Here is an 18,338-nt window from a genome sequence, read left to right as displayed (position 1 = left end):
TGGATACATTTTAAATATCTAGTTTAGTTTTCATTTCTAATGCTGCTCTATTTTTTTGCATTTCTCTCAACTTGATCAATGAATGCAAACTATAAGTTTCCAGTTTTGTATCCACTCAGTTTCTACTCTGTTTCAGGTTTAGGTTCTTATGCATTACCACAGTTCTGCAGTGGGTGAGTTGCAGAACTTGCAAGTTTATATTTTTTTTTGTTACACACACACACTCACACTCTAAATTTTAGGAAACAATTGTCCTGACAGTGTTCCTTTAAGAAAATAACGTCAGCGGTTATGCCATTTTACATCATACTTGCAGGATCTGACTTAGACTAGGAGAGCTTTTGTTGTAAGGAACAAATATATGTATAATCTTAGTTCCTACAGCTGACTGGAAGAAGAGACTTGAAAGACATGAGAGAGGATTTCCTGGAAGGGTGTGTTATGGCTGCATATGTTTTCCTGCCAAATGCAGATGTTATCTCTGACCAATGATCATGCTTAATATTTTTGGGATAAGATAGAATTAAGCAAGCATCTGAATATTGAGCCTGGTCCCACTGAAATCATTTTGAGTTTTATCAGTGACTTCAGTTGGGATCAAGATTTCTGCAGGAGCTCTTTGGAAGTGTGGATTAGTCTTTAGATATGTTTACTTTCTTATCCAGATCTGTGATTTTCACTGCATAGAATTTTGCCCTTCTCTTAATCTACTGCTTTCCTGATGATATATATGTAACTAAAATTATTTTGTTAAATTCTGGCCACATTGAAATCAATGGAATTTTGCTGATGAGTTCAGTCGGACCAGAATTTCACGCACTATACGGTTAAGTGACTATCACAGGTTATGTTATTCCCTCCAATGATGTGAGTGGAGTTTGCAAAAAAATGTAGCAACTTCGTTTTATAGAATAAAATAATTGCTGAGTTGAGCTGTCTGAAGTGGCTCCAGAGTGTGAGTACCAATCTCATGGCAGACTGTTAAGAAGCAGGGCTCAAACCCTAAATTGGTTTTGAGTTCTATACTTAGATTTCACCAACCAAGTATCAAGTGTGACTCCTCAGACACTATAACAGCCTTAACATGGAGTCACAGACAGTCCCCTTGGGTACTCTGATCTATCTTGCAATCCAGGTCAACTTGCCTCTGTCATCAGTGGTCCCTTACACTGACAGTATTCTGGTTACTCCCAGTCCCAAAGAACCAGTCACTTACCCCAGGTCAGTCATACCCTAGATCTTACATCAAAGACAATGCTTGTAGCCAGTCCTATAATAAGCTATCTAAAGATATATTAACTAAGAGAAAGAAATAAGAGAGATATTTACATGGTTAAAGCAGGTAAACATATGCACACAAATGAGTTACAGTCTTAGGTTCCAAAAGATAATAGAAGCTTCCATAATAAGCAAGCACTATATGTCGGTGTATCTCAGGCCAAACACTGGGGACCTTTTGCTTATGCTTAGTAATCCTTGCCCCCGCCCTCCGAGTCCAAGCAGCATAGAGACCCGGTTTCTTCTCGTCGTGGATTTTTATTTTCTTTCTCCCAGAGTTCAAGCAGATGGGATAAGTTCATGTGCACATTCTCCTCTTCATGGGTGGTGGGGAGGGGAGCATTCAGCAAAGTCTTTTGTCCAGTGATGTTCCATAGTGTTTTGTCTGGTGTTTATGGGCCTTCTTTTGTTGGGCAGGAGAAAACACGTTCTGTGGTAAACTAGTAAATCACACATAGTAATGTTTCTCTCGACTCTTGGTTTACAGTTACAGAACAAACACTTAAAATATTACCTTATAACATGAGATACAGATATTATAAGAGATTTATGCATGCAGCAACTTACAAGCATTTCACAAAGTCTAAATATATTTTGGTAAATCTAATACCTCGTTTAACAATACTAACACACAGGTGAGCCAGACTGGTTTCAGCTATGTATTTGTTCACTGAGGCCTATGACCTTGACATGATCTGGCAGCATTTAAGCACATGGGGTTAAAATTTAGACCTGTTATAAGCAGGTGCAATATCAATGCAGCAGCACTCACAGCATATGTGTATTTGGCCCCGAGTAGTATTTGTGTGTAATGAGTGGGGTATGGAAGGAGTGTGTGTGTGTGAGAGAGAGAAAGAATATAGTGTTTGTATAACTCAAACCTCAGTAGTTCAGGAGCCAAATTATCGATCAACATTACCCAAAAGAACCATAGTAGTGTGAATTCATTGTTTCATTTTATTCATTTCATATTATTATTATATTATGTTATTCTCATGGCCAAATGACTGACCAAAAGTATTATTATTTTATCAGTTGCAATTGGTTAATAACATAGTAAAGAATCCCAACTGGTTAATAACTTAGATTGGTTAATAATTAAATCACACAGTGTTCTAATATCGTGTGCTGCTGAGAGTTGCAGGAGACACATTAAAGAGCCAATTGCTGCTCGCGAGCCTCAGTTTGAGAAACACTGGTATAACTAGTCATTACTTACTACTTTGCTGGTGTGACTGTGTCTTTTTTAGAAACAATTATCCCCATCTCAAGATAAAACTTCATAGTGCAAAAGACAAAAGGTTAGCTCTTCTATAGGTTTGTTTCATGTTGCTTCCAACTGAAATGATCTGTGCAGGAAGGTCCCATTTTTAAAAGACAACATTGCTTCTTTTAAGTGTTCTAACTTTAGAACAAAGGAGATTATGGAGTTCCAAGGGAACTTCCATGCAGTCTGAAAGCAGGTACCTCTGACAGTGTGGAAGAGCTTTCGAAGCACAAGAAAATCTGTTTGGTATGTGTGAAAGATCAAAAAGGTTAACTTCTGGGATTTTGCCTATCAAATTATTGTCTTCCTTCCAGTCTGTTGCCTTCTGGCTTCACAATGCAGTAGCATTGCAGCTTTCCAGATGAAAAACATCTGGCTTTCTATCTATTGTGTGCTTCAGAAAAGATAGCCCTGAAGAGTTAACAGGGTCACAAAATTCTTATCTTGTGTATTTTGTTGACATTATTTAGAGTTGATATCATCAGCAAAGCTAAAGGCTGAGCAGGTGTGTCTGTTTTTTACAATTTGGCCACCCAATATTAATCTTTTTTTCTTTTAACAGAAATTTTGTTGCTGTTGCAGTAAAATTCCATTCCTGGGTGGTGGTGAAGCCTGATTTAGATTAGGGACCAAAATGATATAGGGACTAGATCAAATTTAATATTTCCTCCAGCAATTGCTTTCTTGTAATTTATGAAAGTAGTGGCAGACTTGTAACTTCAAACACACTGTTACATAAGAAGAGATCATAGTTTGTTACCTCTTGATATTAAAATTGAAATATGAAGGTGAAGGAGCTAGACTAATGTATTTTATTAAGAAGAATTTGGAAACGTACTTTTATATATCAATGACACTTCTGCAAGGGAGGAGATTTGGTTTGTTTGGCTCCATGAAGAGATGACAATTGTGGAAGAGCTGAAAATTGTTTTATGCTTACAGTCATATGAAGAAGCTATGTATTAAAACCAGATCTTATAAAGAAATGATAAAGTTTATGTTTTTAGGTTATTCAGGGCAAACATAATTTTAATGCCTTTATTAATACTTGTCGTGGACATCAGTTTTCAGGTTTGAAGTCACATAAAACTGTCTTAATTTATGAGCTGTCATGTTTGTATTGGATAACTAGCTACAAGATAAATCTGTACTTAGTACAAATCTGATCTGTACTTAGTACAAATCTGTCTGAGTTGATGATCAGTATAATTTATATAGAAAGTGTAGTTTGGTTATGAGAAAAAAGTGAAGCTTTATGTGACAACTTTAGGTGTATGGATGCGTATTAATCTTGGATCATAGCATATATTCTCAGGAATATTTTCATATTTTGTATCTTCAGTATTTGAGGGGAATTTTATACGTTTTGGTTTGATTTACAGCAAAATTGGCTTGTTGTGATGAATATTGGCTTTTTCTAGTGCCTATAAGGCAATAGAAGCAACTTTTACTTAACACATGTGCATTATGAGACAGATTCTGCCCTTCTGAACAGATGTATAAACTGGAACATCCTGGCAGATCTCAGATCTCTGTGCAATAGCATGTACACTGCCCTTTGATTTTCATGTGTCTGACTGTACAGAATTGTGGGGAGCTGTTTCAAGATCCCCATTTCTAGGACACATGATCACTCTTATTAACTCCTATGCTGTAAATAGTCAGTTATGGATGGCTTCTCTAAATTTTATTTTGGGAGTGGAAGGACAGAAAGGTTGTGGCTGCTCTGTGACTTGTTTTTGCTTTCCAATTCAGAGAAGATTTCCTAGTTATTTACTAGATGTACCATAAACCAGCTTCATAACTGTGACTAGCATGATATGAATAATAAACAATGGTCAGCTGAAATGTCAGGATCCAAACAGCTTAGACAACATCTGTTTGATCAAGAAATGCAATACACAGCACACCCCTATTTTACAGAGCTCTACTTAACCAAAATTCTTGGTTAACCAAAGTTTTCTTATGTCCCCCAAGGTTGTACTGGATAAGGATACCAGTCAGCTTTGCTCAGCATAGACTCTTTAAAGCTGGCTTTTTGAAAGCCAGCTGGCATCTCTGTCACTGTACCCTGGGATTGGGGACATGGAATGCAGCCTGTTCAAAGGGAGAGAAGGCCAACGGGCTTTGGAAGGGCTAAATGTCTTTTCCTTTCGGAGACAATAAATGGGATTTCATCTGAAGGTTTTGATGTCCCTCAAGGCCATTGGATAAATTGGGAAGGGGCATGGAGACAGAGGGGCAGAAATATGTGTAATAGAACATGCATATATTGAGGAATGTCATGTGGATTAAAAAATACCATGTGAGTTTTGCTAAGGATACATCTCCTAAAATGGCTAATGGTTAGAATATACAGCCTTGGTTGTGGGAAGGTCTTGATCTTTGGAACTATTTTAAAGGTCAGTTTGCCATTTCAGAGGGTTGTGATCCTATTTGGGTCTGTCAGCTTTCGCAGTAGAAATGGGCCTGATCACATAATTCAGATTCAGATTTCAACCCTCCTTCCCATCCAAAATTTGATGTTCAAATTCAGCTTTTTGTTCAGCCTGTTATTATTGAGAGGCAGTAGCTACTGTATAGTTGGTAATCCAATTAGCTTCCATTTCAAAGAATGTACTATTCATTGGTGACTAGAAGTATAACCAGAATGCTGAAGGAAAAATTAAAGGTATCCATTTTATTGTTTTGAAAGGAAGGAAGATTGATCCTGGCAGTTACTCTCCCATTAATCTAACTTTGATCCCTAGAAAAGAAAAGGAAAAAAAGGGTGAGATGAAGAAGAAGAAGAAAAATTGTTAGCCATCTAGAGAGTACAGAATCATGAGTATGAGTTGGGGGAGGTATTTGCTGAAGTATGGTAGTGATTGGCATCCCATCTTATTTAACATGGTCCATAAAATGATGGGGTGATTGAGGACAGCAAATCAGACATGAGTTTGCAATGCAATAAGCTGACAAAAATGCTAATGCAAGTGAGCTTACATATAGAAATACATCATTTCGCAGAGCAGAAAGATAACAATGACTCTGTCAGTGATGCAATGGCAAATTGCATATTGCTCTCAGATGTGGATATAGGGTTATTTGAAAACAACTGACAAACTGGAAGGAGTTCTGAGAAAAGCAAAAAAAAAAAAAGATAAGGGCTGATTTAGGAAAGATGAAAAGAGCATGTATAGTCTGGCTAACTGATGACTAAGTGAGGATTTAACAATGTACAGATATTTGAAGGGTGTAAGTGTGGTGAGGAATTATTTAGTGGGATGAATAGGGAATAACTAGGAGTAACTGGCTGAAATTTAAAAAATAAAATATTAGCTGTATGTTAGACATCAAATATTAGGCTGTGGAATAACCTTTCATGGGGAAAGCTGAAAGCTCCTCCATCACTGTGGATTTCACCACCATCCTGCCTGTCATTCAGACCTGTAACCCGGGCATCATCGTCAACTTCTCTCTCTAGGTCATCACACGCAGGCTAGATTGTAGATTCTTTCTGCAGAACCTCTCTAAGATAAAGCCTTTCCTATCTATCCACACAGCAAAAATTCTCATCCAAGCATATCATCTTGTGATTTGTTTACTGCAACATGCATCTCTCTGGTCTCGACAAATGCAGTCTTGCCCCACTCTTATCCATTCGGAATGCTGCTGCTCAGCTCATTTGCCCAGCCCATCGCTTTGACCATGTCACCTACCACTTTGCTGCCCTCCACTAGCTCCCCCTTCTCTATCACATCGAGGCTTCTTATATTCACTTTCAAAGCCTAGTCAATCCCCTCCATACTCAAATCTCTCATTCACTATCAAGCTATCGATGCTTATCTCCAATTAGCCCATGATGCCAGCCTCTTCTGAAAAAACTCTGTGCTTTCTTCCATGATGTGATGCCTACAAAAAACTTTAAAACAGTTGGGCTGCTGGTGTGGTGAGATCCACTGCCTATCATGCTGAATGATATTGTCTCATTGTTTCCTTGTACTCCCACATCTGCCTGTATCTATCTATTGTCTCTTGTTTTATACTTAGAACCTGCCCCAAGGGACTTACAAGCTGTGTTTGTACAGCACCTACCACGATGGGGTCATGGTCTATGACAAGAGACCCTAAGCATTACAGTAATGCTACGAAAAATGCTGCTGATAATAACTGGTCATGATAAAACTCAACTAAAACAAAACACTAGATAATGTTCTGCAGGGAACAATCCTTCACTGAAAGAGTGATGAACTGGATACTCTACCAGGATACTCAAACCAGGAAGAATTAGTAGGGGAAGCAAAAGTGGATGGGAATCTGGGAGGCAGTGACCATGAGTTGGTTGAGTTCAGGATCCTGACACAGGGAAGAAAGGTAAGCAGCAGGATACGGACCCTGGACTTCAGGAAAGCAGATATCGACTCCCTCAGGGAACTGATGGGTAGGATCCCCTGGGGGACTAACATGAAGGCGAAAGGAGTCCAGGAGAGCTGGCTGTATTTCAAGGAATCCCTGTTGAGGTTACAGGGACAAAGCATCCTGATGTGTTAAAAGAATAGTAAATATGGCAGGCGACCAGCTTGGCTTAATGGTGAAATCCTAGCGGATCTTAAACATAAAAAAGAAGCTTACAAGAAGTGGAAGGTTGGACATATGACCAGGGAAGAGTATAAAAATATTGCTCAGGCATGTAGGAATGAAATCAGGAGGGCCAAATCGCACCTGGAGCTGCAGCTAGCAAGAGATGTCAAGAGTAACAAGAAGGGTTTCTTCAGGTATGTTGGCAACAAGAAGAAAGCCAAGGAAAGTGTGGGCCCCTTACTGAATGAGGGAGGCAACCTAGTGACAGAGGATGTGGAAAAAGCTAATGTACTCAATGCTTTTTTTGCCTCTGTCTTCACGAACAAGGTCAGCTCCCAGACTGTTGCGCTGGGCATCACAACATGGGGAATAGATGACCAACCCTCTGTGGAGAAAGAGGTGGTTAGGGACTATTTAGAAAAGCTGGACGTGCACAAGTCCATGGGGCCGGACGAGTTGCATCCGAGAGTGCTGAAGGAATTGGCGGCTGTGATTGCAGAGTCATTGGCCATTATCTTTGAAAACTCGTGGCGAACCGGGGAAGTCCCGGATGACTGGAAAAAGGCTAATGTAGTGCCAATCTTTAAAAAAGGGAAGAAGGAGGATCCTGGGAACTACAGGCCAATCAGCCTCACCTCAGTCCCCGGAAAAATCATGGAGCAGGTCCTCAAAGAATCAATCCTGAAGCATTTAAATGAGAGGAAAGTGATCGGGAACAGTCAGCATGGATTCACCAAGGGAAGGTCATGCCTGACTAATTTAATCGCCTTCTATGATGAGATTACTGGTTCTGTGGATGAAGGGAAAGCAGTGGATGTATTGTTTCTTGACTTTAGCAAAGCTTTTGACACGGTCTCCCACAGTATTCTTGTCAGCAAGTTAAAGAAGTATGGGGCTGGATGAATGCACTATAAGGTGGGTAGAAAGTTGGCTAGATTGTCGGGCTCAAAGGGTAGTGATCAATGGCTCCATGTCTAGTTGGCAGCCGGTGTCAAGTGGAGTGCCCCAGGGGTCGGTCCCGGGGCCGGTTTTGTTCAATATCTTCATAAATGATCTGGAGGATGGTGTGGATCGCACTCTCAGCAAATTTGCGGATGATACTAAACTGGGAGGAGTGGTAGATACGCTGGAGGGCAGGGATAGGATACAGAGGGACCTAGACAAATTGGAGGATTGGGCCAAAAGAAATCTGATGAGGTTCAATAAGGATAAGTGCAGGGTCCTGCACTTAGGACGGAAGAACCCAATGCATAGCTACAGACTAGGGACCGAATGGCTAGGCAGCAGTTCTGCAGAAAAGGACCTAGGGGTGACAGTGGACGAGAAGCTGGATATGAGTCAGCAGTGTGCCCTTGTTGCCAAGAAGGCCAATGGCATTTTGGGATGTATAAGTAGGGGCATAGCAAGCAGATCGAGGGACGTGATCGCCCCCTCTATTCGACATTGATGAGGCCTCATCTGGAGTACTGTGTCCAGTTTTGGGCCCCACACTACAAGAAGGATGTGGATAAATTGGAGAGAGTCCAGCAAAGGGCAACAAAAATGATTAGGGGTCTGGAACACATGACTTATGAGGAGAGGCTGAGGGAGCTGGGATTGTTTAGCCCGCAGAAGAGAAGAATGAGGGGGGATTTGATAGCTGCTTTCAACTACCTGAGAGGTGGTTCCAGAAAGGATGGTTCTAGACTATTCTCAGTGGTAGAAGAGGACAGGACAAGGAGTAATGGTCTCAAGTTGCAGTGGGGGAGGTTTAGGTTGGATATTAGGAAAAACTTTTTCACTAGGAGGGTGGTGAAACACTGGAATGCGTTACCTAGGGAGGTGGTAGAATCTCCTTCCTTAGAAGTTTTTAAGGTCAGGCTTGACAAAGCCCTGGCTGGGATGATTTAATTGGGGATTGGTCCTGCTTTGAGCAGGGGGTTGGACTAGATGACCTCCTGAGGTCCCTTCCAACCCTGATATTCTATGATTCTAATGGGTCTTTCTTTTCTGATCTTTTCTAAGATCAGAGATCAACAAAGATTTTTTAATTCATTTTCATGCATTATCCCAGAGGTTATTCTGGAAACAGAATGGATTCAGAGACCGTTTCAGCAATGAACTCAGGTTTTGAAATTACATTCAGCACTCTTTTGATGGGTGGCAGGACTCTTCAGAAAAAAAAATTATTCTTCCCTATTTTAATTTCTCCTTTTTTCAAGCTGTCATAAGAATTCCCTCCTTACCTTGCTTAACACTGAGAATAGCAACTGCAGTACTTCTAGCAGCAAGCTTTCTATTTGCTGCACAGACCTTATTTTACCAGGATCTTTTTAATCCCAGCAGTCTCTCTTGCTGTTTTTTTCCCTTGCCTTTTTGACATGTTTCATATGAACCTTCAGATCTTCCAATTTAGTGGCTGCTATAAAAGGCTTATGTGGTAAGGTTCCTACTTTGGAAAATAAGGACTTGAAAACAATTGTCTTTATCTGTTTTCCATTCCAGTATTTCCAGTGCTTATCTGATGTATAGCTCACTTGGAGCTGAGGCAGTGGCTGGTGAAGTGAGGTGTTTCATTGTCTATACCGAGTGGAGCAGCAGCACAAAGGCCCCTAAAACTTCACAGTAAACAAGCCTGAACTCCTGGTATTTAGGCTTTCCCTTTGTTCCAGTTGACCAAAGCCATTGGGAGTACTGTATTTTTGGGAATGGCTCCCCAACACACCATGGACCCATGCCTTTGAGAAGGTGCTCGAACTGTAATTACTGCCTCATCTAAGTTCTGTCTCTTGGTTTCCTTCTCTTCGGAACAGGGAGTAACCCCACTTTAAGTAATCTCATTCCTGTTCAGTTTGTTTTTAACTAACGCAGGCTTATATAATACAATCGAGGGTCAAATACACATTAAAACACCTCAGTCTAATGTCACTGAGAAGTCTTGTTAAGTACGGATAGTGGGCTAGTGCTCCAGGTTGGACAAACTGCTTGTACAAAGCTGGAGGTGGGGGAAGGTCTCAGCCCAACTTTGCAGCCACTGATTTCAGTTGGTTCAGCGGTAGGTGACACCTCCAACAGCTCCTCTAAACTGTGCTGGCTGCTATTGGTTGCCAGGGGCTGTTCCAGCAGGTGGGAATCCTTGAGGTACAGGGAGATCCTGGGTGTTCCCCCACTACTAAAGGAAGGGAGGTGGGGTTGGAGTAGCTCTACACCACCTGAGAATTCCTCTGTGCAGCATTGCCCTAATCGACCAGAGAATCTGGCCTAGTACCTGCAGCATAGACAAAAGATGCCATCTCTGATCCCTTGGCTGACCAAAACTGCCTTATGCTCAGTGATCTTTCATACTGTTTTTCTCACCCTTCTGCAGTCAGATCTTTTGTTCCCATTCACATTTCACTTCTACTAATTGTAGTCTGTAACCTATCATTTAAATCAGCTTCTGTACCAGATGACTGGAGGATAGCTAATGTGCGGCCAATTTTTAAAAAGGGCTCCAGAGGTGACCCCGGCAATTACAGGCCTGTAAACCTGACCTCAGTACTGAGCCAACTGATTGTAATATATATAATAAAGAACAGAATTGTCAGATACTTAGATGAACATAATTTGTTGAGGAAGAGTCAACATGGTTTTAGTAAAGGGAAATCCGGCCTCACCAATCTACTAGAATTCTTTGAGGGGGTCAACAAGCATGTGGACCACGGGGATATAGTGTACTTAGATATTCAGAAAGCCTTTGACAAGGTCCCTCACCAAAGGCTCTTACGCAACGTAAGCTGCCATGGGATAAGAGGAAAGGTGCTCTCATGGATTGGTAGCTGGTTAAAAGACAGGGAACAATGGGTAGGTATAAATGGTCAGTTTTCAGAATGGAGAGAGGTAAATAGTGATTTCCCCCGGGGGTCTGTTCTGGGACCAGTCCTATTCAACATATTCATAAATGATCTGGAAAAAGGGTGAAAAACAGTGAGATGGCAAAATTTGCAAATGATACAAAATTACCAAACATAGTTAAGACCCAGGCAGACTGTGAAGAGCTACAAAAGGATCTCTCAAAACTGGGTGACTGGGCAACAAAATGGCAGATGAAATTTAATGTTGATAAATGCAAAGTAATGCACATTGGAAAGCATAATCCCAACTATACATATAAAATGATGGGGTCTAGCTGTTACCACTCAAGAAAGAGATCTTGGCGTCATTGTGGATAGTTCTCTGAAAACATCCACTCAATGTGCAGCAGCAGTCAAAAAAGCAAACAGAAGGTTGGGAATCATTAGGAAACGGATAGACGGTAAGACAGAAAATATCATATTGCCTCTATATAAATCCATGGTACGCCCACATATTGAATACTGCGTGCAGATGTGGTCACCCCATCTCAAAAAAAATATATTGGAATTGGAAAAGGTGCAGAAAAGGGCAACAAAAATTATTAGGGGTATGGAACGGCTTCCTTTTGAGGAGAGATTAATAAAACTAGGACTTTTCAGCTTGGAAAAGAGGCATCTAAGGGAAGATATAATTGAGGTCTATAAAATCATGACTGGTGTAGAGAAAGTAGATAAGGAAATGTTGTTTGCTACTGCTCATAACACAAGAACTAGGGGTCACCAAATGAAATTAATAGGCAGCAGGTTTAAAACAAATAAAAGGAAGTATTTCTTCACACAACGCACAGTCAACCTGTGGAACTCCTTGCCAGGGGATGTTGTGAAGGTCAAGACCATAACAGGGTTCAAAAAAGAACTAGATAAGTTCATGGAGGATAGGTCCATCAATGGCTATTAGCCAAGATAGGCAGGAATGGTATCCCTAGCCTCTGTTTGCCAGAAGCTGGGAATGAGCGACACAGGATGGATCACTTGATGATTACCCGTTTGGTTCATTCCCTCTGGGGCACCTGGCACTGGCCACTGTCGGAAGACAGGATACTGGGCTAGATGGACCTTTGGGGCCCATTAGGGCCATTCTTATGTTCTTAAAATTAGTTTCTAAATTTCTAGAAAAAATTCTAAATCTAGTCTACTGGATAAGGAGACAACTTTGTGTAAAGGTAAAATTAGTGAGAGCTCAACCATGAGCTGGCCTATGTCTGTGCTGCAGAGTAAGGGAATGTAAGGCAAGTGCATCTCTGTTCATAATGCAGGTGGAAAGCAATAGCTTCTGGCCACTAGTCCCCTTCCTGTATAGGTGGGCATATAATTAATGGGTCTAGCCTTGGCTTCACACCCTCTCTCTCAACTCCAGTGTTAGTGCTGCACTCTTCCCCTGTGCACATTGCTAACCTAGCCCTAAGCAAGCTAGTAAGGGAAATGAGAACCAACTCTTCAGTGCTATTGCTATAATAAATATAAGGGTGTTCTGAGGTAGATTATTAAGGCAGCTATGATGTTCAGATATGAAAAGGTTTAAAGAGATCACCTCGATCGTGTCATTCTATTCAGGAAGATAGTTGGAGTGCTTGGGGTCAGTTTAATTGCCCACTGGACTAGGGCTTGGAAACAATAAGTGGGCAGTAGAGAAAGAGGTCAGCGGTAAGGAAGGAAAGAGAGACTGTTGCAGCTTCAAATCACTTTACCAAAATTAAATTCAATTATTTTAAATTTTATGAGCTGCATGAGATGAAAGGCATCCGTTTCTACTTTCAAGAATGCATTTTCCAATGCAATGACCCATAGGCTTGTGTTCAATTATTTATCATGATGTATCAGTAGCTATAGAGGTTCAGATCAAGTATGCTAACGGAAATATTCAAACAATATGGGAACTTAAAAAATGAGGTGGAATGAATCATTGTTAAGTAGTGTTTTATTCTCTCAACTCTGTTAACTCTCAGTAGTTTTCAAGCATTCCATGTTGATATATTTGTAAAAATATTTGACTGTGCCTGTTGCAATGACGTTTGCCTTCCAAGTTACTTCCTCAGGGTCAAATTCATGAAAACAGCAAAATCGCCCTGTCATATAGTTGCATGTAAACACTGCAAAAGCAGCATTAACCAGAGCCCATGTCTTATCTGCCTCATGCACAGCTTTCTCACCAAGTTATCTCCTGTCATTTGCACTGGACAGAGATATGATAGGCCAGACTAGGGCACGTACACACTAAAATGTTCAGGCCTTCCCCTCAAGCCCTATACCGTGCTCCTTGCTGCTCCAGCTGCGGTGGACTGGCAGGTGTGGATGGGAGTTCTTTTCCTAGGTTTTTTTTTCAGTGTATCCCTAGCTCAGAACAGAATGTGGCTCTGATGTCGTCTTAATCTAACCTGTTACAGTAATGTCAACCTCAAGCATCCAGAAATCATGCATTCTTTTTATTTGTTATTTTTGAAACCTTTTGGGTCCACTTGGTTTATGTTTTCAGTCCTCTTTGTGCAGCCATGAGGGCTACCAACCTACTTTTAAAAAAAATTAAAGTTGAGACTGGTGATGAAATCACAAGAGTTAGCAACATTGCTGTTATATACCAATGTCTTAAAAATGAGCAATTGGTTCAAAACAGTAGCGGTTGAGTGGGGTATATTATCTTAAAAACGCTCGAATTTACTGAAACAAATAACAGGAGGAAGTAAATGTGACTATTACATAGGCATCCTATAATTATGGCAAATAAGTGGAAGCTGAGGTAGAAATCTCAGATCTAGGGTTTCATTAAGAGAATAACCACCTCTGTTCACTGCCAGCATTGCTTATCACTGCCTGTTGACTATTTTATAACCACAGAAAGCTCTGTGACTTTAATTGCTGGACTCTGATTCTTTTCCAGTGCCTGATGTTCGTGCTAAGGGGCACCAGGCAACCCAAACTGCAGAGGTGTACCTCTCTTTTTGGTCTGAGTAAGCCCTTGCTGGTGTGTTTATTTTACTTTTTTGTTAATCTCCTTCCACTTGACTGTGTGTGCAACGTCTCTATCCTCTTGGTAAGGTTAACATTCAAAGCCTCCTCTGAGATCGCTGTCAAAGCTGCTGTGTTGATTGGCAAGCCTGGGGTGCTGAAAAGTTGTGCAGGTGGCAAGCTTTGCCCCAGAGACGAAGCACATCACCTCTGTGCCTATTATTTTGGTTGGAAATACGTAACAGAAGTGGCAGCAATAAACAAATTACATCATGTCCAGCGTCAGCAATTCTAAATGCTAATTGTTCCTGTTCATGGATAAACAGGAGGATTTTCTTCTAACAAGCCTGTAATTCATCTTTTTTTTTTTTTTAATCGCAAGGTCCATGGGTACTTTAATTATGAGTTTATTGTAGTTTATGGTTCCTTCATGTGGTAACTTTTTAGCAATACCTTGCCCATGTTGCTGATTCTTGTTTATTGTCAAGCCAGAGTCATGCTATTTTGTATAAAGACTTAATATTGCTTTTTGCCCGTAAAAAGAAAGATAGAGCTAGATCAACTTTTTATAAAATGTTCATAGCCATAACAAAAAAGTGGCAGCTACTGTAGCTTCCCCAAGTCAAACCAAGACCTAATCTGACAGCATCATTCATTATTCACTGTTCCTGAAGTAGATGAAATGATTGTGTATGAGTCTCCTTATTTATAATAACATTTGTTTTAAATCATGTCAGGCTGGAAGATTTAATTTTCAGGAGAGAGCTGTTATTAAATAAAGGTGCAAAGAAAGTGATTAGTTACAGTATTGAATTATATATGATTTACTGAGTGTTTGCCAGAAACACTGACTTATTAGTCCATTTTCATACATCTATAAAAGTTTTTTTATGAAGGGTATTCTTCATTGCTGAGCTAACTAAGGTCACATTTGTATTAGTGTTTAAATTCAACAGAACAAAAAAAGAAGTATGAGTATGACAGATGTACTATAAGAGCTTAAACACCTGTTTTCTGTTAAATGATTTAAAGGATTTTGAAAGAATCAGCACAGGGCAGACTTAACACTTGTGTTACAAATATAATTCTACTTTAGAATTCTCAATCATCCCATAAAGCTGATTGTTTAAAACCTTCTTGTTTTACTCTAACTTTTCCTTTTTCTACTGAGAAATTGCTAGTTTTTATTGGCCTTTTTAAAATTCTGGAACATTCACACCCATGTATTGTAAATAATGTTGGACTGCATATGTAATGAAATATTTCATTGTATGAATACTGTTGTTCCCCCGCTGAAAATATAATTTGTTGTTATGATTGCTCACTGCACCCTCCAAAGGGAAAAAAAATCTTCTAGGCCCCTTTGAAAGTGTGAATCTGTGATAATGCCTCAGAGATCTCTGTCTTTCCAGATGGAAGCATATTTCCGTTTACTTTTCATCCTTGTGGCTGATATAGTTTCTTCTTGGTCTATGAGAAATGATAGCAGGAAGCATTAATCTGGAAAGAAGCAACAATTTTTATAGGGTTACTGCTTTTTCAATAAACTGTAATCTGTGTTGTATGTTATAAACATAATACCATACGAGTGCTAAAGCTAAACTGCATTCAAACTAGTCTGTAATATAACTTAATCATATATTTTTCAGTCTTCTGCTAGGCAGTTAACCTCATTATTATGGCACAAATGTTTGAGACAAATATCCATAAAGATAAATAATTGTGGGCCAGATTCTCACTTTACTATGTGTACACTAAGCAGAGCAGAAAGCGGGATTGTCAGGGAGCTATAGGGTGACCAGACAGCAAGTGTGAAAAACCAGAACAGGGGGTGGGGGGTAATAGGCACCTATATAAGAAAAAGCCCCAAATATCAGGACTGTCCCTATAAAATAGGGACATCTGGTCACCGTAGGGAGCTGCTCCAAACTGTGCCAGCTGGAAACAGTCCCCAAGGTGCAGTTCCCCTATTGAAATAGCCAACAGCACAGCACGCTCTATTCTGAATTACCTTACATCACATTGAACACCACCATCCCCCTTTCCTCCCTTTCAGGGATAGTGCCCTAGGAGCCAGGTACACCCACTATGTGCCTGCTGAGGACTCTCCCATGCTGGGAAAAATCCCCAGTTTGGAGGATCTAGAGCAAATGAGGGAACCAGAGCTGTTAACTGTAAATGAGATTTTAAAACATAACTTAAATGTATTGTACTTGTGCAATACAATAGAATCTCAGAGTTATGAACACCTGGGGAATGGAGGTTGTTCGTAACTCTGAATGTTTGAAACTCTGAACCAAACAATATGGTGATTCTTTCAAAAGTTTACAGCTGAACATTGACTTATACAGCTCTGAAACTTTACTATGTAGAAGAAACTTTCCCTTTACTTTATAGTATTTGCTTTTTTTTCTTTTTTTTTTTTTGTCTCTGCTGCCTGATTGCATAGTTCCAGTTCTAAATGAGGTGTGTGGTTGACCAGTCAGTTTGTAACTCAGGTGTTCATAACTCTGAGGTTATATTGTAGTATAAATTTGTACATACCATGTTATAAATAATATTTTAAATAAAATTAACATAAGGAACAATATTAACAGTTTTTAAATAGCTGATATTGGTGAATAATTTATTTATTCACCTATATGATTAATTTATTCGTATACAATAAATAATATATTTCTTCTAGTAATCAGTGTATATTATTATGCAGATATCACAGCAAATAGCAAATTCTTCAGCCAGCAGGAAAATGTAACTCTTATTTAAGTTTACTACAACTTTTGGTTGGTCCATAGATAATATCACTAAACAAAAATAGATCACACAAGTTTAGTGGACAATAACTCCAGAAATATTATAGTCCAATCACATTCACAGTTGCTAACTGAAGTCAGCTATGTTTTTACAAAACATTCCAGTCACCAGATGGTAAGGGTCAAATTTTCCAAGTTAAATATGCTCAAATATTTGTGCATATCTAACTTACGTCACAAACATCATTTGTATTTATTTATTTGTATTGCAGTATCACAATGAGACCCCACTCTGGTCTGGGCCACACTGTGATAGATACTCTACAAACACAATCTAATCTAAAACAAGACACAACACATTGATTGGGATTGAAGGGGTAATAAGGGAAACAAATAAGATTGAGGATTTACATATGTTCATTCATTTATATCCTTTTCTGTGGCACTCATCACCATAGTATCTGAGTGCCTCTCAAAAAAATGAATTTCAGCTTCAAAACACCCTTGTCAAGTAGGTAAGTAGTAGTATTTCCATTTTCAGATGGGAGGCTGTATATATGTATACATATAAAGGGAATCTCTGTATAAAAGTAAATCCTACTGGCCTCTACCCAGAATCTACAATAGCTGTTTGTACAAATGCATGGCTAGTTAGATTCTTAACTGTTTGCTTGTGCAAATAGCTGGTTGGTATGTAAACACAGTATTTGCCTATACAAATTATAAATGTAGAAATTATTACCTATTGCCTAACTTCTGAAAATCTGGCTCTGTGGCACTCAACACATTCATTTTGTCATTATTTTAAAATAAATGACAATGAATTCACCCTGTCCCTATGTAAGTTGTTTAAATGGTTAATTATCCTTATTTAAAAATGTGTGCCTTATTTCTACTTTGAATTTGTCTAAGCTTCGTCTTCCAGCCATTGGATCTTGTTATGCCCTTGTCCGCTTGATTAAAAGAGATCTGTGGTATCCGAAATCTTGACCTTTATTTAGGTACTTATAAACCGTGATCAAGTCTATGCTTAACCTTCTTTGGATGAACTAAATAGATGGATTTTCTTTAGTAAGACAGCTTTTGCAGTCCTCAAATCAATCTTTTTTTAAGCCCTTTACAGTTTGGCAGGATCCACTTTGAAGTGTAGAGACGAGAAATGGACACAGCATTCTAGTAATGCTCATACTAATGCCATATGCAGAAGAACTACTCTGTACTTGATATTCCCCTGCTTATACATTCAAGGACTGCTAAGAGCTCTGAATCTCCATTGGTCTGGAAACTCATTTTCAGTTGGTAATCCCGTGTGATCCCCAAGGCCCTTTCAAGGTCACTGCTTTCCAGGACACAGTCCCTCTTCCTGTAAGTGTGATCTACACTTTTTGCTTCTAAGTACCTGACCTTGCATTTGGCTATACTGAAATCTATGTGGTTCAAATGAGTCCAGTTTACCAAGCAATTCAGGTAGGTCTGCAGAACTGACCTATCATTAATATATCATCACTAGAAACAACACCATTCCCTTTTGACATCTGTCATTTAGCCAGATTTTAATCCATTTAATATGAGCTGCATTGATTTTTGTAGAGTGCTAATTTTGGTTCAGAATATCATGAGGTGGTGATACTACTAATGTTCCCTAGCTCTTTATGTAGAAGA

The 18,338-nt window shown here is 39.6% G+C and overlaps 1 protein-coding gene and 1 long non-coding RNA gene across 15 annotated transcripts in view; one reads left to right on the top strand and one right to left on the bottom strand.

The window, feature by feature from the left end:
- PARD3 (par-3 family cell polarity regulator) overlaps positions 1-18,338 on the top strand; it is a 648,369-nt gene that overhangs the window by 577,832 nt on the left and 52,199 nt on the right. The window lies entirely within an intron of this gene.
- The window catches only part of LOC140907749 (uncharacterized), a 38,485-nt gene continuing 29,459 nt past the window's right edge, over positions 9,313-18,338 (bottom strand). For all 3 annotated transcript variants that reach the window (XR_012157606.2, XR_012157608.2, XR_012157607.2), the window contains one exon: positions 9,313-15,423. This is a non-coding gene — a long non-coding RNA (uncharacterized LOC140907749). The remainder of the gene's footprint in view (positions 15,424-18,338) is intronic.

Source organism: Lepidochelys kempii, chromosome 2 (genome assembly GCF_965140285.1).
Source record: "Lepidochelys kempii isolate rLepKem1 chromosome 2, rLepKem1.hap1, whole genome shotgun sequence".
Classification (NCBI taxonomy): Eukaryota; Metazoa; Chordata; order Testudines; family Cheloniidae; genus Lepidochelys; species Lepidochelys kempii.
Note: the sequence above shows the minus strand (reverse complement) of the source record. Positions and strands in the feature narration are given on the sequence as shown.